Source organism: Oncorhynchus masou, chromosome 23 (assembly GCF_036934945.1).
Source record: "Oncorhynchus masou masou isolate Uvic2021 chromosome 23, UVic_Omas_1.1, whole genome shotgun sequence".
Lineage (NCBI taxonomy): Eukaryota > Metazoa > Chordata > Actinopteri > Salmoniformes > Salmonidae > Oncorhynchus > Oncorhynchus masou.
The window spans coordinates 33,967,504-33,994,758 of record NC_088234.1 but is presented as its reverse complement, the minus strand read 5'-3'; the positions used below and the strand labels follow the sequence as shown (position 1 = coordinate 33,994,758).

Below are 27,255 nucleotides of genomic sequence, written 5' to 3'. Positions count from 1 at the left end.
AGGGGTCAGGTTCTGTTTGGGTGCTATACTGTAACATAACTTAATTACTAGCATCCTGGCTAACCCGGGAAACAATCTGAGTTTAACTCATCTCAAGCCTCAGCAAGCCTTGAGGGATGGATACAGATACCTCAACACGGTCTACTCTTCACCTGCTTTGAAGGAGCCCGGAGGAGAGTAGGGTAGAAGGGTAGAGGCCAGCTTTGGGTGGTTGGGATGGAAGCAAGGGAGTAAAGGAACTCTGAGGTTAGGGCAGGTTGGGGTGTGGTTAGGAGGGTGTGAGGTGCTGTCTCGTTATCCTAGCCGCCTAGGGAGTCTCAAGTATCTTGTTGCCAATGAATGATAGTGTTGACCCCGTCACACTTTGTTTCTCCTATTTACCTCCACTCTTCTACATCCCCTCCTTTTTTCTTCTCTTCTTCCAACCCTCCTCTTCCACACACATTCCGTCCACCCCAGGTCTGCTTTGTTCCAAGCAAACACCAAAAGAAAAAGCCACGAAAACATTTTCAAACGCGCAAAAAAAAGAGAAAGAGAAAAGGCAAGACAAGATAAAAGAGGCACCTATATATATATGTAAAAAAAAAAAAGACCGGTGTCTTGTTCCAGACTTTGGCATCCGAGTCAAAAGAAATACATAAAAGTGTTTTCTGTTTTAACTTCAGTGGATCGAAAAAGTGTTCAGAGACAGACAGGCTTTCAGAAGCATTGATACCTAAGTCTTTTCAGTCATAGATTCTCTCACCTGTCCAAAGTGTCCAGTATCTCTGTGATCACGCATTGTGGCCTTTCACACCCAGACTTGGCAGGTGGCTCCGATTTGCTCTGTGAAGGACCACAGGTTGTACCAACGTTTATAAAACAAAACTTTAGAATGAACTTTGCGTTACTCGCAGAGGTTATGACTTTCAAAGGACAGTCTGTTTCTAAATCAAAAGACAACTGAATGATGCTAGTTATTTTTTTTCTCTTCGACTAACCCATTCCAATTTTATCATATGGTTGTTTCATGATCTAATAGCATGTGATCGATCGCATCCCTTTGAACTATGTTATTATTTCTACTAGTGTGGCTCCCTTGGGGGATTTTATGGACCATTTATCACCTTGTTTAGCTGGGTAAAATTATAATTAAATATAATTTAATTAAATATAACATCCACGGGTTAGCAATGGAGGCTTAGAGAATTCAAACAGACAGTGGCCCCAACATGAAGGTCTGGGTAATCTGGTAGGAGAGGGGAGAGGGGGGACAGGGGGTCTTTGTCACAAAGTTGTCGCCAACCAACAGTGTTCCACCATGGGTGTTTGCTTTGCTGGAAAAATCCTCAGTCAATCAGCCTTGTGCCTTGGGAGACACGTTAGGGAGGGAGAGAAGGAGGAAGCGAGAGGGCGGCACAGACAGCCAAAGTTAAAGCAAAAGACGGAGAGAGAAAGAGCTGTTCCTATCTCCAAACTCTATTTATTCCTTTTTTTTATTCCTTCTGTTCTCTTGTTGTTTGGTTGCAGTGTGTTTAAGGCAGGCAGGCAGACAGACAGACAGACAGACAGACAGACAGACAGACAGACAGACAGACAGACAGACAGACAGACAGACAGACAGACAGACAGACAGACAGACAGACAGACAGACAGACAGACAGACAGACAGACAGACGTACCAGGGGGTCACAGAATTAAAGTGAGAAAAAAAAAGGAAAAATCACACATGGTTACTTTCCCAAAGTCTGTGGCTAAACTTATAATTGCTCTTCAATTGGGGGATTAGGCCACTGCTGTAACAAAGATACTATTCTGAGGGGACGCCTTTGATGATCCAACCTCTGACCTGAGCTGAATGGGAAAGTAGAACTGTCTTCAGAGAGAGAAGGGGCGTTTCACTTTTGAGTTGCAATGGATTAAGATAGCTAGTATCGCTAACAAATACATACAGTATTTATGGGGATTCTTCTATATTGCTCTGTGTGTATTAGTCATACATTGAAAATGAAACATTGAGTGAGATGATTGATAGGGATGGGTGATATAGGGAGGTACAAGGACACATTAGGATTTAGAGGGTTAAGTATGTTTTTCAAAATGCATGAAGGAGGTCTATTGGTCACACCAATAGACCTAACCCAATAGGGGACCAGGGTATTTTCTTTCAAACTCACAATCTATCCATGCCTTGTCAATCAATGATGACCTATTACAGTTATCTAATATGAATGGATATGGTGCTCTTGTTTCTGTATTGTATTCAATCTGAAAAGGTGCCTAAGCTAAGACAAGTATTGGCACGGACAAGTCTGGCTACCAATCCCAACACTCATATTACAAAATGTGACATTATTATTGTTTGTATACTGTTGAGTGACCTGTTACTTGAACTGTATGTGTGCAACCTCATATATATGAGTATGTCCACATGTGTTCTTTTATGCCTGTCTATCCACATTTGTGTACTACGGTGCATGCATGCGTGCCTCTGTCATGTCACATGTTCGACACGTCCGTCTCAGTGTCCTGCTTAGGTGTTGTGTGTGTGTGTGTGTTTGGTTTTACTGTCCTTGTGGGGACAAGAAGATCTCAGAAAGATAGTAAAACAAGGAACATTCCAACAAGTGGAGACATTTTCCAGGTCTCCACAAGGGAAAGTATATTTTAGGCTTAGGAGTTAGGTTAAGGGTTACCATTATGGTTAGGGTTAGTGGTTAGGTGTATGGGTTACGGTTAGGTTTAGGGTTAGGAGTTTGGGATTAAGGTTAGGGTTATGGGTTAGGGTTAAGTTCAAGGTTAGGTGTTGGGGAAAATATGACTTTGAATGGGAATCAATTGTTTGGTCCCCATAACGGGGTGTGTGTGTGTGTGTGTGTGTGTGTGTGTGTGTGTGTGTGTGTGTGTGTGTGTGTGTGTGTGTGTGTGTGTGTGTGTGTGTGTGTGTGTGTGTGTGTGTGTACAGTAGGAACACCATCACGGTTGCAAACACTGCAGCTGACAATTGACACACTACTATTAGTGTGTGACAGGCCTCATCCTCATGGTAACATTAGCGCGTTGTGATACGGGACTGGGCGTCAGCAGAAAGCATGGCGAAGGCAACATTAAGAGTCAAGATGACAATTCATAGCTATAAATATGGCTGCTCAATTGTAAATGCCAAACAACCAAACACATGGACAATGGGAGTCACAAGAGACAAGAAAGGTAGACAAAATATTTCCCCCTTCTGACTTTGCTGTCTATGTTAAACTTCTCTGAGACCAGTACACAGAGTCCTCTGTGTTCCCGTTTCACTGATCCCAGAACAGCTGTGTGTATTCTAATCTCCTTAAGAGAAGGCAGAGAGAGAGGGATTGAGAGAGAGAGAGAGAGAGAGAGAGAGAGAGAGAGAGAATAAAGAAAGAGAGCGAGAGAGAGAAAAACTTGGATTTCTTGGCAAAGATATACACAACATACTACCATCCACAACGTAACCTTCACTCCAAATCAAAACTCCAAACCTACAGCCTGATTTTGGACAAAATTACCTGGAAGGATTCCTACTACCAAATATTCTTATTTCCAAGCAATACAGCAAATGCTCTGGTAAACAAACAGCAGAAACCTGAAAACACCATCTATCCTTGAACTGAGTGAGTAAATAATGTTTAGTCTGAAGCTACTATTAAAGCCAAGAAGCAAAATACATTACAATTATATATTTGAATTTATAAGGACTGAATGCTAAGTTAAGGCTAACAAACTTAACAGATCTGAGGGCAAATTCAGTTAGCACTGAGGTATGAAGTGAGTGGTGTCAAAGCCCTTGAGCACCAACAATGGTAGGAGAGTTTCACAGTCTACCCCACCCAAACGAGGAGGCCTTGAAGCCCCCTCCCGCTGTTCAGAGGTCTTTACAATGCAGTACCCTATGGATGTAAAAAACGAGAAGTCACGAAAAGAGTAAAAGAATAAGCTACTTGTGGAAAATCAAGAGACACTTTTTGCTCACTATTATACAAATGGGAACATAAGCATAAACTTCATCTTCCACACAGACAATCCTCTGGCATGGAGCAGTGCTATATTAACACACAAACCCTCTGTTAAGGGTGGAAACTCTGGAACAGTACAGGGCAAACCCAGTACAGGGCAACCCCAAACCGTTTCAGCTGGACTTTCACATAATCAAAGAGCTAGCTCAGCAGGATAAGCTCTCTCTTGAGAAAGATACCCCCACCCTGAGCGTGTAAGCCTAGACCTCTTCATTATACAACTCCACAGACAAGCAACCCCAAGCGGAAAGTCTACCTCCCAGCACCGAGCACTACACACTCATTGTATTGAAGGATACATTCACCCAGACAGAGGTAAGGCAGGTGGAGCTTGAACAGCGGGTGAACACACTTCAGAGGTTGTCTCCACCCTGTGGTTATCTCCACTCTGCTATCACGAAAAGACTTCCACCCTGCTTCCATACAGCAGGTAAATGCAAGTATTTCCCATGACTGTGCCTCAAAACCAAATGTCTACATGGCCCGTCACCCCACCCTGGAGTTGAACAGTCTGTACAACCAGGTCCACCTATGCAAGGCAGCAGTGCCCACTTTCGCCCGGTACCTAAAGGACATTGCCAACAACCGCAGCCCCAACACCTCACACAGATCAACAGACACCCCACCCAGACCAGCGAGACCACCCCCCTCCCCACACATAGAGGACCCACGCCAAGAGGGCCTACATCCAGACCACAGCACCACCAGCCACATCCACACCCCCACCCCAACCAATCAACAGCCCCCAAAGCCAACCATGCCCACACTCCATTTAGGTACCCTCAGATCAGGCCTATGCCCATCCTGCCAACCCCATTCCAGCCACTCCCGCAAAGAGGGCCTCAACATGAAAGTCACGCATACGCCCAGAACGTGAGCAGGCAAATAGGCCCAACCCCCACTCTTACACTTGCCCAAGCCAATAGCATGTACCAAATGCTCATCAGGCTCTGCTCACACTTACTGGTCTGAAGCCAAACCACACAACTAACAACATTGGACACTTTTTGGAACAAAAAGCCTTCACTATCACATCCTGGAATATCCAAGGCTTGAGGTCATCTGCCTTTGGCCTAAAGAGCAGGAACCTGGACTTCACCAAAGAAATAGGAAATGCAGACATTGTCAAGAAACAGACAAGAAACATGGTATAGTGGAGATGGACCCACTGGTTACTCTCTAGGTTATAGAGAGCTGGTAGTCCCATCCACCAAACTACCAGGTGTGAAACATGGAAGGGACTCAGGGGGTATGCTAATTTGGTATAGAGTAGACCTAACTTACTCTATTCAATTATTCAAAACAGGAACATTTTACAATTGGCTAGACATTCGAAAGGAAATAATCTCAACAGAGAAAAATGTCCTCCTGTGTGCTACCTATATCCCCCAACTACACTCCCCATATTATAATGAAGACAGTTTCTCCATCCTGGAGGGGGAAATCAATAATTTCCAGGCCCAGGGAAATGTGCTATTCTGTGGTGACCTAAATGCCAGAACTGGACAAGAACCTGACACCCTCAGCACACAAGGGGACAAACACCTACTTGAAGGTGACAGCATTCCCTCCCCCATATGTGGCCTTGGGTACAATGACGACAACATAACCAAACATGCTCTGTCGCAAGCTGGGTATGTACATTGCCAGTGGTAGGCTTTGAGGGGACTCCTACTGTACATACACCGATTGCTCATCTCTTGGCATTAGTACTGTAGACTACTTTATCACTGACCTCAACCCAGTCTCTCAGAGCGTTCACAGTCAGCCCACTGACACCCCTTTTAGATCACAGCAAATTCACGGTCTACTTGGACAGAGCAATACCCAATCATGAGGCATCAAATCCAAAGGAACTAAATAATATTAAAAAATGCAACAGAAGTAATGTGAAAACCACCCGAAAACAATTAGGCAACAACAAATTCAATCCCTTTTAAACAAATTCTTGGACAAAACGTTTCACTATAATAGTGAAGGTGTAAACTTGCCAGTAGAACACTAAAACAGTATATTTGACCTCTCAGCTTCCCTATCAAATCTAAAAAATGTCAATCAGAAAACAAAATAAAATTAATTAACAACAATGACAAATGGTTTGATGAAGAATGCAACAACCTACGAAAGAAATTGAGAAACCTATCCAACCAAAAACATAGGAGCCAGAAAACCTGAGCCTACATCTTCACTATGGTGATTCACTAAAACAATACAGAAATACACTATGGAAAAAGAATGAACAGCACATCAAAAATCAGCTCATTATAATTGAAGAATCCACAGACTCTAACCACTTCAGGGAAAATTGGAAAACACTAAACAAACAACAACACGAAGAGTTATCTATCCAAATGGAGATCTATGGGTAAACCACTTCTCAAATCTTCTTGGCCCTATAACAAAGAACAAATATCAAAAACATATACAGTGGGGTAAAAAAGTATTTACTCAGCCATCAATTGTGCAAGTTCTCCCACTTAAAAAGATGAGAGAGGCCTGTAATTTTCATCATAGGTACACTTCAACTATGACAGACAAAATGAGAAAAAAAATCCAGAAAATCACATTGTAGGATTTTTTATGAAATAATTTGCAAATGATGGTGGAAAATAAGTATTTGGTCAATAACAAAAGGGTATCTATTATTTATGCCCTTGCTGATGGAAGGAGGTTTTCACTCAAAATCTCACGATACATGGCCCCATTCATTCTTTCCTTGACATGGATCAGCCGTCCTGGTCCCTTTGCAGAAAAAACAGCTCCAAAGCATGAGGTTTCCACCCCCATGCTTCACAGTAGGTATGGTGTTCTTTGGATGCAACTCAGCATTCTTTGTCCTCCAAACACAACAAGTTGAGTTTTTACCAAAAAGTTATATTTTGGTTTCATCTGACCATATGGCATTCTCCCAATCTTCTTCTGGATCATCCAAATGCTCTCTAGCAAACTTCAGACGGGCCTGGACATGTACTGGCTTAAGCAGGGGGACGTGTCTGGCACTGCAGGATTTGAGTCCCTGGCAGCGTAGTGTGTTACTGATGGTAGGCTGTTACTTTGGTCCCAGCTCTCTGCAGGTCATTCACTAGGTCCCCACGAGTGTTTCTGGGATTTTTGCTCACCGTTCTTGTGATCATTTTGACCCCACGGGGTGAGATCTTGCGTGCAGCCCCAGATCGAAGGAGATTATCAGTGGTCTTGTATGTCTTCCATTTCCTAATAATTGCTCCCACCGTTGATTTCTTCAAACCAAGCTGCTTACCTACTGCAGATTCAGTCTTCCCAGCCTGATGCAGGTCTACAATGTTGTTTCTGGCGTCCTTTGACAGCTCTTTGGTCTTGGCAATAGTGGAGTTTGGAGTGTGACTGTTTGAGGTTGTGGACAGGTGTCTTTTATACTGATAACAAGTTCAAACAGGTGCCATTAATACAGGTAACGAGTGGAGGACAGAGGAGCCTCTTAAAGAAGAAGTTACAGGTCTGTGAAAGCCAGAAATCTTGCTTGTTTGTAGGTGACCAAATACTTATTTTCCAACCATAATTTGCAAATCAATTTATTAAAATCCTACAATGTGATTTTTCTCATTTTGTCTGTCATAGTTGAAGTGTACCTATGATGAAAATTACAGGCCTCTCTCATCTTTTTAAGTGGGAGATCTTGCACAATTGGAGGCTTACTAAATACTTTTTTGCCCCACTGTACATGTTCAAATACAAATCTTAGAATCAGCTATTAAAGACGTCCAGAAACCACTGGATTCTCCAATTACTTTGAATGAAGTACATGACAAATCTTCCAAACCAAAAAGGTCTGTGGTGTTGATGGTATCCTCAATGAAATTATAAAATATACAGAAAACACATTCAAATTGTCTATACTTAATCTCTTTAACATCATCCTCTGGCATATTCCCTAATATTTGGAACCAAGGACTGATCACCCCAATCCACAAAAGTGGAGACAAATTTGACCCCAATAAATACTGTGGAAAATGCCTAAAAAAAATCCTCTGCATTATCATTAACAGCAGAGTCGTACATTTTCTCAGAGAAAACAATGTACTGAGCAAATGTCAAATTGGCTTTTTATAAAATTACTGTACGACAGACCACGTATTTACCCTGCACACCACACATGCTTTGTTGATTTAATAAAAAGCTTGTGACGCAATTTGGCTTAGGGCCTGCTATACAAATTGATGGAAATTGGTGTTGGGGGGAACACTTACGACATTATAAAATCCATATACACAAACAACAAGTATGTGGTTAAAACTGGCAAAAAACACACACATTTCTTTCCACAGGGCAGGGGGGTGAGACAGGGACACAGCTTTAGCCCTCTTCAACATATATATCAACGAATTGGTGAGGGCACTAAAATAGTCTGCAACACCCGGCCTCACCCTACTAGAATCTGAAGTCAAATGTCTACTGTTTGCTGATGATCTGGTGCTTCTGTCCTCAGCCAAGGAGGGCCTACAGCAGCACTTAGATCTTCTGCACAGATTATGTCAGACCTGGGCCCTGACAGTAAATCTCAGTAAGACAAAAATAATGGTGTTCCAAAAAAGGTTCAGTTGCCAGGACCACAAATACAATTTCCATCTAGACACCATTGCCCTAGAGCAAACACAAAACTATACATACCTCAGGCTAAACATCAGCGCCACAGTTAACTTCCACAAAGCTGTGAACGATCTGAGCGACAAGGCAAGAAGGGCCTTCTATGCCATCAAAAGGAACATAACATTTGACATACCAATTAGGATCCGGCTGAAAATACTTAAATCAGTTATAGAACCCATTGCCCTTTATGGTTGTGAGGTCTGGGGTCCGCTCACCAACACATTATTCACAAAATGGGACAAACACTAAATTGAAACTCCGCAGGCAGAATTCTGCAAAAATATCCTCTGTGTATAACGTAAAACACCAAATAATGCGTACCTGCTAATGATCAAAATCCAGAAAATAGCTGTTAAATTCTACAACCATCTAAAACGTAGCGATTCCCAAGCAATAGCAAAGCCATCACCTACAGCTAAATGAACCTGGAGACGAGGCCCCTAAGCAAGCTGATCCTGGGGCTCAGTTCACAAACACAAACAGACCCAACAGAGCCCCAGGACAGCAATAAAACAAGACCCAATCAAATAATGAGAAAAAAACTAAAAAAGCTATTTGGCCCTAAACAGAGATTACACAGTGACAGAATACCTGACCACTGTGACTGACCCAAATTTAAGGAAAGTGTTGACTATGTACAGACTCAGTGTGCATCGCCTTGATATTGAGAAAGGTTAACGAAGGCAGACCTGGCTCTCAAGAGAAGACAGGCTATGTGCACACTGCCCACAAAATGAGGTGGAAACTGAGCTGCACTTCCTAACCTGCCAAATGTATGAGCATATTAGAGACACACATTTCCCTGACATTACATAGAACCACAAAGAATATGAAAACAAATCCAATTTTGATAAACTCCCATATCTATTGGGTGAAATGTCTTTATTCTTTTGGAATTTTTGTGAGTGTAATGTTTACTGTTAATTTTTTCTTGTTTATTTAACTTGCTTTAGCAATATAAACATGCTAATAAAGCCCCTTAAATTGACATTGTATTGAAATTGATAGAGAGAGAGAGAGAGAGAGAGAGAGAGAGAGAGAGAGAGAGAGAGAGAGAGAGAGAGAGAGAAAAGGGTAGTGTAAAGTGCTTTACCCACTAGCTTCAACAAGACTGATAAGTGGCTCTTTATTTACCATCCAGTGTCACTGATGACAGATAACCTGTATTTAAGGGAACAGGGGTGGGATCGAAAAGATCTATGTGTGGGGAAAGAGAGAGAGAGAGAGAGAGTGAGAGAGAGAGTGTGTGAGAGAGAGAGTGTGTGTGTGAGAGAGAGTGTGTGTGTGTGTGTGAGAGAGAAAGTATGTGTGTGAGAGAGAGAGTGAGTGAGTGTGAGAGAGAGAGAGCGAGAAAGAGAGAGAGGGAGAGAGAGTGTGCGAGAGAGAGTGTGTGAGAGAGAGAGAGAGAGAGAGAGAGAGAGAGAGAGAGAGAGAGAGAAAACTGATTCACTTCTTATCCCCAAGTGTCCCCACAAGGAAAGTAAAACAAGGAAAAATGTACCACATCCCCATGAGAACAAAGGCTATTTTAAGATTAGGGGTTAGGTTTAGGGTTACAATTAGGGTTAGGATTAGGGTAAGGAGTTCGGTTTAGGTTTAGAGCTTGGGTTATTGGTTACGGGTTAGGATTATGGTAAGGGTTAGGGATAGGTTTAGGGTTTGGGGTTAGGAAAAATAGGATTTTTTAGAATAACGTGTGTGTGTGTGTGTGTGTGTGTGTGTGTGTGTGTGTGTGTGTGTGTGTGTGTGTGTGTGTGTGGCAGGTTAAAGGAAATATTCATAGCCTGTTATACATTAAAACATATTAGTAAGTTCATAGTATGTGAGGATCTTAAAACATCTAAAGGTTAAAAAGATCATGCATTTAGTATTAGTTGATAGAGATTGATAACATTCAAGTGTTAAAGTTCATATCCGTCAAGCGTACAAAGGGTACAAATTGTGAGAGCAATGTGTAAACGTTATATTGATTACATGATTTTGTGGTGCCTAAAAGTGTTAATGTGTGATCTACTAAATGCTCTTAATCTATGAGCCTGAGATCAATTGCTCTGGTCTCCACCCATATTCCCGGGGAAATCGCGGTCTTTTCTCATTGCACTAAAAGTTGAATTGAGAAAACAACACCGTATTACTCTCCTGATTATTTCTCCCCCTTTTTCAGGTAGGTTATTGATGATAAAAAAAGAGTAATTTAAATGCAATAACTCGTTAACATGTCAAGATAGTTTAAGGTGTGTCTTAGTAACATCTTGAGGAAGTTAAGAGTTAAATTTGCAGAGAGTAATATGAGCCCTGCTCGGTTGTAGCGAAGTATAGCATCGTACTGAGAGTAGCTGCCATTTTATGTAGATTGTGAATGAACATGTGCATTGTTAATAAGATATTTTGCTGTGTTATTTGTAAAATGTTTTTTCTGTTGTTTTGTAATGTGTTACTTTTGTAAAATGATTGCACTAAAAGTTGAATAGGGAAAACAACACCGTATCACTCTCATGATTACTTCTCCCCCTTTTTCAGGGGCGTAACATGTGTGTGTGCGTGTTTGCATACCTACTTGCGTGTGCGTCTGCGCGGGTGTGTTTGTGGATCCTGTAGGCATAATTTGTCATTCCATACAGTTTTGATTCTCCTGCCCATTTCACAGAGGATCAAACCACTAGGGGGAGTGTGTCTTTATCTTCATTAAAATCAACGTCAATACCCCAGCACCAGTATAATTTAGTGTGATGCGCCATCCACACTCACACTGCCGCAATGCTGTGAGACTAGCTAGGGGCTATATCACCAGAGAAACCTCATAAACCACCACCACCAAACGTCCTTAACAAAACACATTCCTTTTCCTCCTCCTCAACGACCTAATATCCCATCCTCCCGCTTCTGACAGAGATGATTATGATACAAGCGTTTAAGAAAACAATTATTACAAATGAGTAATTAACCACTAATGTTTGAGCAAATAAACACAGACAGAGAGAGGGAGAGCAGTAGGCCCAGGGCGATGGAGGGAGGAGGAAGGGAAGATTAGTACAGCCTGCGCAACACACCATGTTGGTCATTACACTGAAGGGGCAATGAGAGTGACGAGCCTACTGGCTTGAAAAACACACACACAAGTCGGCTCAACTGGGCAACAGGGTGTGTGCCACGCAAGCAGAGTATAGTGTGCTCTCTCTGTCATGCTCTATGTCCTCCTTGCTAATCCATCATCACCAAACACCTGTATCACTCTGTATCACGATAACCTTTAGACTCCCTCTCTCTCTACGGTATGACATCCCCTCTCTCTCTCTCTCTCTCTCTCTCTCTCTCTCTCTCTCTCTCTCTCTCTCTCTCTCTCTCTCTCTCTCTCTCTCTCTCTCTCTCTCTCTCTCTCTCTCTCTCTCTCTCTCTCTCTCTCTCTCTCTCTCTCTCTCTCTCTCTCTCTCTCACTCTCTCTCTCTCTCTCTCTCTCTCTCTCTCTCTCTCTCTCTCTCTCTCCTCTCTCTCTCTCTCTCCCTCTCCCCTCTCTCCCTCCCTCCGTGCTTACCATTGCAGCTATCTCCATTAAGATCAAACAAGGTCAGAGCCGGTGAAGTTTGATTGATGAAAATGGAATTTAGATGAAAGCACACTTCAGATAATGAAGAATTGCGGTGAAAGATTAAAATGGCGCCGAGGCTGCAATTGCTGAGGTGCTAACCAAATGAATATTGAAATTGATGTATGTTTGGCTTCTGCCGAGACAATCCCCATGTGTTTTTTGGGGCCCCCAGGCAAAGTCAATTTTTATTTTTATTTAATTCTCATTTCGGAGTGAAGCAGAAGTTGGCTTCTTTTAACTGACATTGAGTGTTTCCTCTCCCGTTTCCCTGAATTAAAGATGGACGTTTAGCACAAGGTAGGCATTTAGATAAGATTTAATTAGGAGAGTTTCAATACACTTGTTGTGTTCTGTTGTCAGGACTATTTGTGTGCATGTATGTTTGTTTGTGTGTGCATGAGCATTTATGTGTGCATTTGTCTATGTACAAACCGCTTATTTTCTAACAAAAGCCACACACACCTGATAATCAGAGCTATCTCTGTTTAAACCACTGATTTGTTGTATCTGTTGGGCCTGGTGAGATGTGTGTCTCCAAAGATGGGCGGATGGATAAGGCATCAAAGGGCTGAGGCGCTATCAGGGCCCCACATCACTGTCGGATGAATGAGACACCCACACTAATCCTCCATATAAAATAGACCAATCCTTCAAGGGACTTCTTCGAGTGCACTTAGCAACCACGTCCTCCTTCTTCTCCCTTCCAATGAAGAATCCAAGAAAAACCCATATCTCAGTGTTTATCGCATTGTCTCAGTTTCAGCCCCAGTCCTATTACATCTAATTACTGAGTAGGAGAAAGGGCATCCATTTTGGGGAGATAATGTGAGGATGATGTTGGTTAATGTCTTTTGTACAACTTAGATGCGGTACGGTGGCACTTCTTAATTAAAAGGTTGGTGAAAAACACAAATTATCACTGCTGGGTCCCTCCAACAATTTTTTGGGAAAAAATAAAATAAAAATAAGAGATTAAAAAACAGCCTTGTATATTATATTTGCCCTGATTTGTTCTCTCCTAACCCTACTAAGAACTGGCCCTGGAGTTAAATATGTGGACTGAGCCAAAAAAGAAAACCTGTAGGCTGAAAAAAAAAATGGTTGAATAGAAATGGCTAACAAAGGCCGTCTTTGTCAGGCTGTAGGAAAACACTCTGAAACACCCACAAAGCATTTCACCTCTCCTGAATCAAGGGTCGATCAAAGTTCAAACAGGCATTATCACTGGACACCTGTATCTGCTCTACGATTAACGGTGACTAGACCCTGCTCCGTCACTCACTCCGTGTCAGTGTGTGTGTGTCCTATCATCTTACCATCTTACAGCTGGGATACAAGGAATAAAATAATCATGAGTGAGACGGTGGCCCGGTCAGCTGACAGAATGGATCAGGTGTCGAGTTGAAATAAGCCCCCATCCCTCTCCTTCCCTCCCTCCCTCCCTCCCTCCAACCTTCTCGCCCTTCACACACAGAGAAGGTGAAAGCACCTGAGGGTGCCTTGTTGTTCCCACACAGTTAATCACAATGACAAACCAAGGGAGGGAGGGATGGATGGATGGTGTAAGAGAAGGAGGCGAAGAGAGAGAACAACAGGGTGTATTGATGTAACATTAGATGAGGGATTCCCAAACTCGGCCCTGGCTTGTGTTCCGAGCGCCAATGGTGCAGTAATATATAACAATTCACAACAATACACACAAATCAAAAGTAAAATAATGGAAATATGAAATATATAAATATTAGGACGAGCAATGTCGGAGTACGGAGCATGTATATGTATATACAGTGCCTTCGGAAAGTATTCAGACCACTTGACTTTTTCCACATTTTGTTACGTTACAGCCTTAATAGAAATATCACATTTACATTAGCAGACCCTTTACTCAGTACTTTGTTGAAGCACCTTTGGCAGTGATTGCAGCATCAAGTCTTCTTTGTATGAAGCTACAAACTTGGCATACCAGAAATGGGGAGTTTCTCCCATTCTTCTCTGCAGATCATCTCAAGCTCTGTCAGGTTGGACGAGGAGAGTTGCTGCACAGCTATTTTCAGGTCTCTCCAGAGATGTTCGATCGGGTTCAAGTCCAGGCTCTGGCTGGGCCACTCAAGGACATTGAGAGACTTGTCCTGAAGCCACTCCTGCGTTGTCTTGGTTGTGTGCTTAGTGTTGTTGTCCTGTTGGAAGGAGAACCTTCGCCCCAGTCTGAGGTCCTGAGCGTTCTGGAGCAGATTTTCATCAAGGCTATCTCTTAACTTTGCATTGTTCATCTTTTCCTCGATCCTGACTGGCCTCCCAGCCCATGCCACTGAAAAACATCCCCACAGCATGATGCTGCGACCACCATACTTAACCGTAGGGTTTGGGCTAGGTTTCCTACAACCTTGACGCTTGGCATTCAAGCCAAAGATTTCAATGTTGGTTTCATCAGATCAGAGAATCTTGTTTCTCATGGTCCGAGAGTCCTTTAGGTGCCTTTTACTGAGGAATAGCTTCTGTCTGGCCATTCTACCATAAAGGCCTGATTGGTGGAGTGCTGCAGAGATGGTTGTCATTCTGTAATGTTCTCCCAACTCCACAGAGGAACTCTGGAGCTCAGTCAGAGTGATAAACTCTGGAGCTCTGTCAGAGTGACCATCGGGTTCTTGGTCTCCCCCCCGATTGCTCAGTTTGGCAGAGCGACCAGCTCTAGTTGGAGTCTTGGAGGTTCCAAACTTCTTCCATTTTAGAATGATGGAGGCCACTGACCTTCAATGTTGCAGATAATGTTTTGGTACTCATCCCCAGATCTGTGCATCAACACAATCCGGTCTTAGAGCTCTACGGACAATTCCTTTGATCTCATGGCTTGGTTTTTGCTCTGACATGCACTGTCAACTGTAGGACCTTATATAGACAGGTGTGTGCCTTTCCAAATCATGTCCAATCAATTGAATTTACCACAGGTGGACTTCAATTAAGTTGCGGAAACATCTCAAGGATGATCAATGGAAACAGGACGTACCTGAGCTCAATTTCGAGTCTCATTGAAAGGGTCTGAATAATTATGGAAATAAGGTATTTCTGTTTTGTTTTTTTATACATTTTATTTTGAATGAATATAAAAATGTGATGGGATGTATAGACATTATGAACAGTGTCTGGAAAGAATATTTAGTATATCTGTAGAATACGTAGGATAGAATAAACACCAGTCTCAAAGTCAACAGTGAAGAGGCGACTCCGGGATGCTGGCCTTCTAGGCAGAGTTTGTCTGTCCGGTGTCTGTGTTCTTGAACCAATATTAATCTATTCTTTTTATTGGCCAGTCTGAGATATGGCTTTTTCTCTGCCTAGGAGTCGCCTCTTCACGGTTGACGTTGAGACTGGTGTTTTACGGGAACTATACAATGAAGCTGCCAGTTGAGGACGTGTGAGGCGTCTGTTTCTGAAATTAGGCACACTAATGTATGTTCCCTCTTGCTCAGTTGTACACCGGGGCTTCCCACTCCTCTTTATATTCTGCTTAGAGCCAGTTTGGGAGTAGTACACAGTGTTGTCCGAGATCTTCAGTTACTTGGCAATTTCTCACATGGAATAGCCTTCATTTCTCAGAACAAGAATAGACTGACGAGTTTCATTAGAAAGGTCTTTGCTTCTTGCCATTTGCAGCCTGTAATCTAACCCACAAATGCTGATGCTCCAGATACTCAACTAGTCTAAAGAAGGCCAGTTTTATTACATCTTTAATCAGAACAACAGTTTTCAGCTGTGCTAACATAATTGCAAAAGGGTTTTCTAATGATCAATTAGCCTTTTAAAATTATAAAATTGGATTAGCTAACACAACGTGCCATTGGAACACAGAAGTGATGATTGCTGATAATGGGCCTCTGCACGTCATATCCAGCTATAATAGTCATTACAATGTTGTAGTCAGCTACAACATTAACAAGGTCTACACTGTATTTCTGATCAATTTGATCTTATTTTAATGGACAAAAAAATGGCTTTCCTTTCAGAAACAAGGACATTTCTAAGTGACCTCAAAATTTTGAACGGTAGTGTATATACACATCAGCGCGCACACACACATACACAATATAAAACTGCTTTAATTAATTCCCATCAAAAGCCCAAGGCCAATAGAACATAACATCCAAAGCAGAAATCCTACGATATGGCATCCTATTACATGGCATTTCAGTCCTTTAATCTAATAATAATGTCCAGCTTCTTGCCTTTGACTCTGTCTGAATAAACAACCTGTGTTTTGTCTGCTTCGCTTGAAAACAGGTATTTCCCATTCACTCTAATGTGAACCAAGTGTGGATGCTAACCGTAGCGTAACACCCCGGTAATGATAGCCTTCATTGGGCTTGCTAATTTAACCTGCGGTGTATCTGGAGGGAGGGGTTCGAGTCAGGGGTTGCTATTCATCAAATACAAGAAGTTAAGTGTGTGTGTGTGTGTAGGGCGTGTATGTTCATGCGCAGGTGTGTGTTTGAGCGTGCATGCGAGTGTGCGTGACTCCCTTTAAAACAACAATCAGGTCCCCCAAAAACACCACTGTGCTCCACTTCCCTATGCAAATATGAAAAGTGGCTTCATTTTATTTATCTACTGAGCATAACCCATTATGATTCATGTAGGTTAACAGAGTATTAGGCTACTTATTAGAGATACCATCTATATTTCAGGGTTAATGAAATACTGAATATATGTACTTATTTCCCCTCTCCTTCTCTTTGAAACATTTGGTCTGGAATGGAAACAAGTCACACGTATGGAAACCCCATACATTACAGTTAACACAGCTAATGCATTAGAATCCATTAACAAACAGCAACACATGTAAATAAAAGTTTCTAATCCTTAGCCGAGTATTAGAGCTTCTCAACGTTTCATACTGTATTCTTACTATTGACTTGATGTTTCTGTGGTGTTTTTCCTCTCGTGGGGGTGTGCCTGAAGTGAGGTCTTAAAAGGTGACTGTCCCCTACCCATGATGCATCTGGAGCATCTGTGGTGGTTCGCTGATAGGGATGTGTTGCAACAGCTGAAGAAACATGTTTTCAAGGTAGCTGACAAGGTAGCTGACACACAGACACACACACACACACACACACACACACTGAGATGTGTGCTTTGCGTGCTTTGGGTCTCGCCGTGATCACACGTTTCCAGTGAAGACAGACATAGACACAGTGCTCTTGCTGTAGTTTTCAAACTGTTATTTATTTTTATTTATTTTATTTCACCTTTATTTAACCAGGTAGGCAAGTTGAGAGCAAGTTCTCATTTACAATTGCGACCTGGCCAGGATAAAGCAAAGCAGTTCGACACATACAACGACACAGAGTTACACATGGAGTAAAACAAACATACAGTTAATAATACAGTATAAACAAGTCTATATACGATGTGAGCAAATGAGGTGAGATAAGGGAGGTAAAGGCAAAAAAAGGCCATGGTGGCAAAGTAAATACAATATAGCAAGTAAAACACTGGAATGGTAGATTTGCAATGGAAGAATGTGCAAAGTAGAAATAAAAATAATAGGGTGCAAAGGAGCAAAATAAATAAATAAATTAAATACAGTAGGGAAAGAGGTAGTTGTTTGGGCTAAAATATAGGTGGGCTATGTACAGGTGCAGTAATCTGTGAGCTGCTCTGACAGTTGGTGCTTCAAGCTGGTGAGGGAGATAAGTGTTTCCAGTTTCAGTGCCTTTTGTAGTTCATTCCAGTCATTGGCAGCAGAGAACTGGAAGGAGAGGCGGCCAAAGAAAGAATTGGTTGTGGGGGTGACTAGAGAGATATACCTGCTGGAGCGTGTGCTACAGGTGGGAGATGCTATGGTGACCAGCGAGCTGAGATAAGGGGGGACTTTACCTAGCAGGGTCTTGTAGATGACATGGAGCCAGTGGGTTTGGCGACGAGTATGAAGCGAGGGCCAGCCAACGAGAGCGTACAGGTCGCAATGGTGGGTAGTATATGGGGCTTTGGTGACAAAACGGATTGCACTGTGATAGACTGCATCCAATTTGTTGAGTAGGGTATTGGAGGATATTTTGTAAATGACATCGCCAAAGTCGAGGATCAAATCAAATCAAATTGTATTTGTCACATACACATGGTTAGCAGATGTTAATGCGAGTGTAGCGAAATGCTTGTGCTTCTAGTTCCGACAATGCAGTAATAACCAACAAGTAATCTAACTAACAATTCCTAATCTACTGTCTTATACACAGTGTAAGGGGATAAAGAATATGTACATAAGGATATATGAATGAGTGATGATACAGAGCAGCATAGGCAAGATACAGTAGATGGTATCGAGTACAGTATATACATGTGAGATGAGTATGTAAACAAAGTGGCATAGTTCAAAGTGGCTAGTGATACATGTATTACATAAGGATGCAGTCGATGATATAGAGTACAGTATATACGTATGCATATGAATAATGTAGGGTAAGTAACATTATATAAGGTAGCATTGTTTAAAGTGGCTAGTGATATATTTACAACATTTCGCATCAATTCCCATTATTAAAGTGGCTGGAGTTGAGTCAGTGTCAGTGTGTAGACAGCAGCCACTCAATGTTAGTGGTGGCTGTTTAACAGTCTGATGGCCTTGAGATAGAAGCTGTTTTTCAGTCTCTCGGTCCCAGCTTTGATGCACCTGTACTGACCTCGCCTTCTGGATGATAGCGGGGTGAACAGGCAGTGGCTCAGGTGGTAGATGTCCTTGATGATCTTTATGGCCTTCCTGTAACATCGGGTGGTGTAGGTGTCCTGGAGGGCAGGTAGTTTGCCCCCGATGATGCGTTGTGCAGACCTCACTACCCTCTGGAGAGCCTTACGGTTGAGGGCGGAGCAGTTGCCGTACCAGGCGGTGATACAGCCCGCCAGGATGCTCTCGATTGTGCCTCAATAGAAGTTTGTGAGTGCTTTTGGTGACAAGCCGAATTTCTTCAGCCTCCTGAGGTTGAAAAGGCGCTGCTGCGCCTTCTTCACGATGCTGTCTGTGTGAGTGGACCAATTCAGTTTGTCTGTGATGTGTATGCCGAGGAACTTAAAACTTGCTACTCTCTCCACTACTGTTCCATCGATGTGGATAGGGGGGTGTTCCCTCTGCTGATTGGTAGGATGGTCAGTTTTACAAGGGTATGTTTGGCAGCATGAGTGAAGGATGCTTTGTTGCGAAATAGGAAGCCAATTCTAGATTTAACTTTGGATTGGAGATATTTGATATGGGTCTGGAAGGAGAGTCTAACCAGACACCTAAGTATTTGTAGTTGTCCACATATTCTAAGTCAGAGCCGTCCAGAGTGGTGATGTTGGACAGGCGGGCAGGTGCGGGTAGCGATCGGTTGAAGAGCATGCATTTAGTTTTACTTGTATTTAAGAGCAATTGGAGGCCACGGAAGGAGAGTTGTATGGCATTGAAGCTTGCCTGGAGAGTTGTTAACACAGTGTCCAAAGAAGGGCCAGAAGTATACAGAATGGTGTCGTCTGCGAAGAGGTGGATCAGAGACTCACCAGCAGCAAGAGCGACCTCATTGATGTATACAGAGAAGAGAGTTGGTCCAAGAATTGAACCCTGTGGCACCCCCATAGAGACTGCCAGAGGTCCGGACAGCAGACCCTCCGATTTGACACACTAAACTCTATCAGAGAAGTAGTTGGTGAACCAGGCGAGGCAATCATTTGAGAAACCAAGGCTGTCGAGTCTGCCGATGAGGATGTGGTGATTAACAGATTCGAAAGCCTTGAAAGCAATGAACACGGCTGCACAGTAATGTTTCTTATCGCTGGTGGTTAAGATATCGTTTAGGACCTTGAGCGTGGCTGAGGTGCACCCATGACCAGCTCTGAAACCAGATTGCATAGCAATCTGTTGTCATAGTGGGTTAGCAGCAGCAGAGTCTTTGTAGCTTTTCTGTTCCAGCCAGGTATGCCAGATGTGTCCTCAACATCTATCTCCACTACTCTCTCACACCCATCTGTCATGTATAATACAATGCATGACCCAAAGTCAACCATCTCTACATCTTCCAGTTTCTAATCCAACATATTACACATTTTATGACTATATTTGGGGCTAAAACATGATGTTAACAGCTCAGAGAGCGATGGATGAGTTATGGTACCTAGTGATAAGAGGTGAACATTCTGGGGGAGTGTTCAGGCTTTATGCCTGGCACCTTCCCAGCAGCCTTGGAGGAGCTCTCTATTGTCTACACGCACGCACGCACGCGCGCACACGCGCACACGCACACACGCACACACACACACACACACACACACACACTTATGATTGGTTATCTGACAGCAGTCTTAGCGGAACTCTCTGTTGACACATGCACAAGTCCTATCCCTTCATTAACAAGTTCAATCTTTACCATTCCTTCATGTGACCCAATCCTGTGCAGTGGTAACGCTGTTTGACCATGGTCTCCTTATTTCTAAAGTACAACAACCTCTCTCTCTTCTCTCTGTTTCTTTCTCTCTCTCTCTCTTTCTCTCTCTTTCTCTAGCTCTCTCGCTCTCTCGTTAATATTTCCTCAGGCAGGGAAAAGCAGATCTGTAGGTCACAGTATTGGCTACAGCAATTAGAAACTCGAACAGTGACCTGACTCTCTCTCTCTCTCTCTCTCTCTCTCTCTCTCTCTCATTCACTTGTTCTTTTTTTAATGAACACTCTTTTTCAAAAGGAATTAACAAGCTGAAATTATGAGCTTTGCTATTATCCTCATAACACAAATCTCAGAACAGCTTCTTTGCCCGCTTTTAGGATGACACAGTGCCACTGACGCGGCCCGCTACCAAGGACTGTGGGCCCCCACTCTCCTTCTCCATGACCGACGTAAGTAAGACATTTAAACTAGTTAACCCTCGCAAGGCGGTCGACCCAGACGGCATCCCAAGCCGCATCCTTAGTTCCACTGATGTCAGAAGGTGAATTCACCAATTTGTAAGTCGCTCTGGATAAGAGCGTCTGCTAAATGACTTAAATGTAAATGTAAATGTGCAGACCAGCTGGCTGGTGTGTTTACGGACATATTCAATCTCCCTATCCCAGTCTGCTCTCCCCACATCCTTCAAGATGGCCACCATTGTTCCTGTACCCAAGAAGGCAAAGAAGACTGAACTAAATCATGAAGTGCTTTGAGAGACCAGTCAAGAATCATATCACCTCCACGTTACCTGCCACCCTAGACCCACTTCAATTTGCATACCACCCCAATAGGTCCACAGACAATGCAATAACCATCACACTGCACACTGCCCTTTCCCATCTGGACAAGAGGAATACCTATGTAAGAAAACTGTTCATCGACTACAGCTCAGCATTCAACACCATAGTACCCTCCAAGCTCATCATTAAGCTTAAGGCCCTGGGTCTCAACAACCGCCCTGTGCAATTGGGTCCTGGACTTTCTGACGAGCCACCTCAGGTGGTGAAGGTAGGAAACAACATCTCGACTTCGCTAATCCTCAACAATGGGGCCCCACAAGGGTGCATGCTCAGCCCCCTCCTGGACTCCCTGTTCACCCATGACTGCATGGCCATGCACGCCTCCAACTCAATCATCAAGTTTGCAGACGACACAACAGTAGTGGGCTTGAAAACCAACAACTACGAGACATCCTACAGGGATGAGGTGAGGGCACTAAGAATGTGGTGTCAGGAAAACAACCTCTCACTCAACGTCAACAAAACAAAGGTGATGATCATGGACTTCAGGAAACAGCAGAATCCACATCGATGGGACAGCAGTGGTTGGAACTGGAAGCACATGTATTTTGCTACACTCGCATTAACATCTGCTAAACATGTCTATGTGACCAATAAAATGTCATTTGATTTGATTTGAGAAGGTGGAACGTTTTAAGTTCCTCGCCATACACATCACAGACAAACTGAAAAGGTCCACCCACACAGACAGTGTGGTGAAGAAGGTGCAAAAGCACCTCTTCAACCTCAGGAGTCTGAAGAAATTTGGCTTGTCACCTAAAACCCTCACAAACTGCTGTATCAACACCTGGTACGGCAACTGCACCGCCCACAACCGCAAGTCTATCCAGAGGGTGGTGCGGTCTGCACAACGCATCACTGGGGGCAAACTACCTGCCCTCCAGGACACCTACAGCACCCGATGTCACAGGAAGGCCAAAAAGATCATCAAGGAAATCAACCACCCGAGCCTCTGTCTGTTCATCCCACTACCATCCAGAAGTCAATGTCAGTACAGTTGCATCAAAGCTGGGAGCAAGAGACTGAAAAACAGCTTCTATCTCAAGGCCATCAGACTGTTAAACAGCCTTCACTAACAGAGAGGCTGTTGCCTCCATATAGACTCGAAATCATTGGCCACTTTAAAAAATGGATCACTAGTCACTTTAATAATGCAACTCTAATAATGTTTACACATCTTGCATTACTCATCTCATATGTATATAATGTATTCTATGCCATCTATTCCATCTTGCCTATGCCGCTCAGTCATCGCTCATCCATATCTTTATATGTACATATTCTTATTCATCCCTTTACTTAGATGTGTGTGTATTAGGTGGTTGTTGTGGAATTGTTAGATTACTTGTTAGATATGACTGCACTGTTGGAACTAGAAGCACAAGCATTTTGTTTCAATCGCATTAACATCTGCTAACCATGTGTATGTGACCAATAACATTTTATTTGAGAGAGGGGAGAGAGGGAGAGAGAGAGAGAGAGAGGGAGACATACAGATAAAGGGAGATAGTGTGTGTGTGTGTGAGAGAGAGAGAGAGAGAGAGAGAGAGAGAGAGAGAGAGAGAGAGAGAGAGGAGCAGAAGGGGAAGTGGAATGGGAGAAGATGGGAAGCGTGAAAGAAGGAAAACCAGCCAAATTCACATGAACAAAATACTTTTCCAGCTGTATAATGTTTTACAGCTAAATGAAGATTGACTAAAGAAACCCACTCATTTTCACTGAACATATTATCTATGACATGATACAGTGCCTTGCGAAAGTATTCGGCCCCCTTGAACTTTGCGACCTTTTGCCACATTTCAGGCTTCAAACATAAAGATATAAAACTGTATTTTTTTGTGAAGAATCAACAACAAGTGGGACACAATCATGAAGTGGAATGACATTTATTGGATATTTCAAACTTTTTTAACAAATCAAAAACTGAAAAATTAGGCGTGCAAAATTATTCAGCCCCCTTAAGTTAATACTTTGTAGCTGCGATTACAGCTGTAAGTCCCTTGGGGTATGTCTCTATCAGTTTTGCACATCGAGAGACTGAAATGTTTTCCCATTCCTCCTTGCAAAACAGCTCGAGCTCAGTGAGGTTGGATGGAGAGCATTTGTGAACAGCAGTTTTCAGTTCTTTCCACAGATTCTCGATTGGATTCAGGTCTGGACTTTGACTTGGCCATTCTAACACCTGGATATGTTTATTTTTGAACCATTTCATTGTAGATTTTGCTTTATGTTTTGGATCATTGTCTTGTTGGAAGACAAATCTCCAGCCCAGTCTCAGGTCTTTTGCAGACTCCATCAGGTTTTCTTCCAGAATGGTCCTGTATTTGGCTCCATCCATCTTCCCATCAATTTTAACCATCTTCCCTGTCCCTGCTGAAGAAAAGCAGGCCCAAACCATGATGCTGCCACCACCATGTTTGACAGTGGGGATGGTGTGTTCAGGGTGATGGCTATGTTGCTTTTACGCCAAACATAACGTTTTGCATTGTTGCCAAAAAGTTCAATTTTGGTTTCATCTGACCAGAGCACCTTCTTCCACATGTTTGGTGTGTCTCCCAGGTGGCTTGTGGCAAACTTTAAACAACACTTTTTATGGATAACTTTAAAAATGGCTTTCTTCTTGCCACTCTTCCATAAAGGCCAGATTTGTGCAATATACGACTGATTGTTGTCCTATGGACAGAGTCTCCCACATCAGCTGTAGAGCTCTGCAGTTCATCCAGAGTGATCATGGGTCTCTTGGCTGCATCTCTGATCAGTCTTCTCCTTGTATGAGCTGAAAGTATAGGGAGACGGCCAGGTCTTGGTAGATTTGCAGTGGTCTGATACTAGGATTGGGGGAGGATAGGCAGATCCTCGATCTGTGGCTAATATCTATCTACGCAGAGACTCCTGCTAATGGCTGACCCTGTGACCTATTGTCTGTGTCCATACTAGGCCTGGCACAGTAGTATTGACCCATGCAGAGGGAGTAGGTATGTAGAGCAATCCTTTTAAAACCAAAGGGAGAGGGGAGTTACAAGATTCCACAAAACCAATGTAGTCAAGCAAGTAGGAGGGGCAGCCATATGCCTGTTTAGCAAAATCAAAACAGCCTTTACTACTACTGATATAAAGCAACCAAGCATCCACACAAAGAGGGCGAGAGAAACACACATTTAATAATAAAGAGATGTAATACGTGTTACCTGAAAGAGAGGACAAGGATGAACAAACACACACACACACACACACACACACCTGCACATACACAAACTTTCAGGCTCACTTTCTAAAAACAGACACAAACTCATTCACACACCCAGAGGGACACACCTCCTTCCCACACAAATCCAGATCTGTCTATCTGGCATGTTTACCAAACCTGCAGAACTTGTCCAATCAGACAGTAAAGCCATGCTTGTCAGTCAGGCATTAGCAGCAATGTCAACAAAGCAGCAGAGGATGAGGCTGAATGCCTATTAGAGCCTGTGAAATTCCCTCCTTTCATATGCAAGTATGGAGGGATTCATCCCTCTCATCTCCTGACAGGCTGCCCGCTGCCTTGGCATGGCCTAGTCATGTTCCCTCGCTCCGACTCTGTATCTTTTTATTCTCCGTTTCATCATTCATTCACTCCCATGCCTCTTTCTGGCTTTCTTCTTACTTGTTCACTCTCGTTCTCAGTTTTGTGCACCATCTCTCTCTCTCTCTCTCTCTCTCTCGCACTCTCTCTCTCGCTTGCTCTATCTATCTGTATCTTTCCCTCTCTCTCTTTCTCTCTCTTTCTCTCTCTAGCTCTCTCTTATTCAGCATCGATTCAATCCCTCATTATCATAAAACTGTTAAGAGCTCAGAAACAGGCTTCCTTATCCAAACTGCAGCCAAGAAAACCTGCATAGACACACATGCAAACACACACACTCGCAGGCACAGAACAAAGTCCTTTGGAATGCAGTCGTGCTGTCGGTGAGGCCATGCAAACCCCCAACACACCACATCAATGTTAAAACAATGTATTTGCATATTTGTCAGACAGAGCAAGCTACTTGATGCTCCCCTGGAGGAATCCAGAATAACCAGTTATATTTGGATTGCCATTCACTGGTTAGTGTCTGTTTGTCACACTGTCTATCAGCCACTGACAGACAGCGTCTGACCGTAAACAGACCCTTGTTCAAACAGGCTAGAAGATGGCCATAGAAAGTTATATGACTGTTATCATTAGGTTCTATATCATTAGTGGGGTAAATGCTAATTTTCTAACGCAACGCATCACATTTGCCTGAATACTTAAGACATAGGTCTCTAATGAGCAGAATGCTCAACACGTGACTAAATAAGGTAGAAAATAAATGCAGGGGTCCAAGACTAATAAGGTTAGTTTATATGGTGTGGAATGATCACACAATTGATTGTCAATTGTAAATATGCGTGTGCTGTGTTCAATCTAGTCTTTCTTTGATCTCAGCACGTTGCAGCCAATGAATAAATCAGAGGAGTGTTTTTCATACAAAAGACGGACAAAGGGAGAGACGAAAGCAAACAATTAAATGAGACAACTAGCATGAAGAATACTAGGGCGCGTAATTAGGCAGTATTAATAAAACATGAAGACAAGGAATGGGGGAAGGAGGGAGGGAATGGAAAGAGAGTGAAAAAAGGAGAGACTTCAAAGTGACGATGCAACCGTGCGTGTCTGTGCGTGTGTGTGTGAGACGGAGGCTGAGGGCAGTGGCAGGTAGAAAATGGCCCTTGCCTTTTCATTTGACACCACTGCACCTTCAAACAAACAACCCTGGGCCCCCTTGCACACAGATAATCCATTCAAGGTACCAAGCAATTTTCATTATTGACTGGTGAGACACGAGGAGAGGACAGAGAGAGAGAGATAGAGAGAGATAGAAAAGGAGAGGAGAGGGGAGAATGGAGAAGAGGAGGAGAAACAGAGAGAGGGAGAGAAAGCTAATAGGGAAAAAAGTGGGGGGGTTAGAGGATGCAGGAGGAAGCTTGAAGGATAGAGGGGGACGAATGATAGAATAAGAAAGGAGATAGAGAGGCGGGGAAGTGGGGGAGCGTGAGTGAGAATGGTGTGGCTTGAGAGAGAGGGAGGGGTGAGAGAGGGAGAGAGAGGAAAAGAGAGAGGGAAGAGAAGGGGATGAGCATTTTGATCTCTAAGGTGGAAAATCAATCATGATTGAGGGTAACATATAAATGTAGGTATATCCGTCGAGGTAATGAATAGTACTATGAAAGTAGGAGCAGCTGTCTAGTTCTCCATGTTTACCAACGGACAGGAGACGAATGGAGAGAGCCACGCCACCCATCACACACACATGGGTACACTGCATTCACACACAAACACAGGGACAATTAATCACACGTGTGTTTTAGTGATTATGAGTGAGGTACACCCAGGATCTGCTAACACACACCTCTGCATTCCTAGCCCTACAGCTACTGCATGCTATTCAAATGAAAGTGTGAGTAGAATATCAATCATTGTGGGTGTATCACAATTCCAACACACTTGAATTTATATTTCCAATGTCACTTTGAGTGTCACTAAACTGTGAGGGGTCGAGGTACTTTGGCACCCATGACGGAGCAGACATTGTAGGGAGGGCTGTGATTGGTGGAGAGAACATAGGTGGGCTGTGATTGGTGGAGAGGAGTCAGGTGGGCTGTATTAGCAGAGCAGACATGGACATGACCATGAGGTGATGGATGACAGGCTAAGACCCTTTATCTGACCACAGGGGGAACACCAATCAATCAAACACACACACACACACACACAC

At 43.1% G+C, this 27,255-nt stretch overlaps 1 protein-coding gene and 1 long non-coding RNA gene across 4 annotated transcripts in view; one reads left to right on the top strand and one right to left on the bottom strand.

Annotated features, from left to right (window-relative positions):
* Window positions 1-27,255, bottom strand: part of LOC135510760 (protocadherin-7-like) — a 236,948-nt gene that overhangs the window by 141,560 nt on the left and 68,133 nt on the right. The gene's annotated exons all lie outside the window — the stretch shown is intronic.
* On the top strand, window positions 10,752-22,328 carry LOC135510761 (uncharacterized). Its single transcript, XR_010451153.1, has 3 exons — window positions 10,752-10,809; window positions 21,011-21,082; window positions 21,299-22,328. It is a non-coding gene; the product is annotated as an uncharacterized LOC135510761 (long non-coding RNA).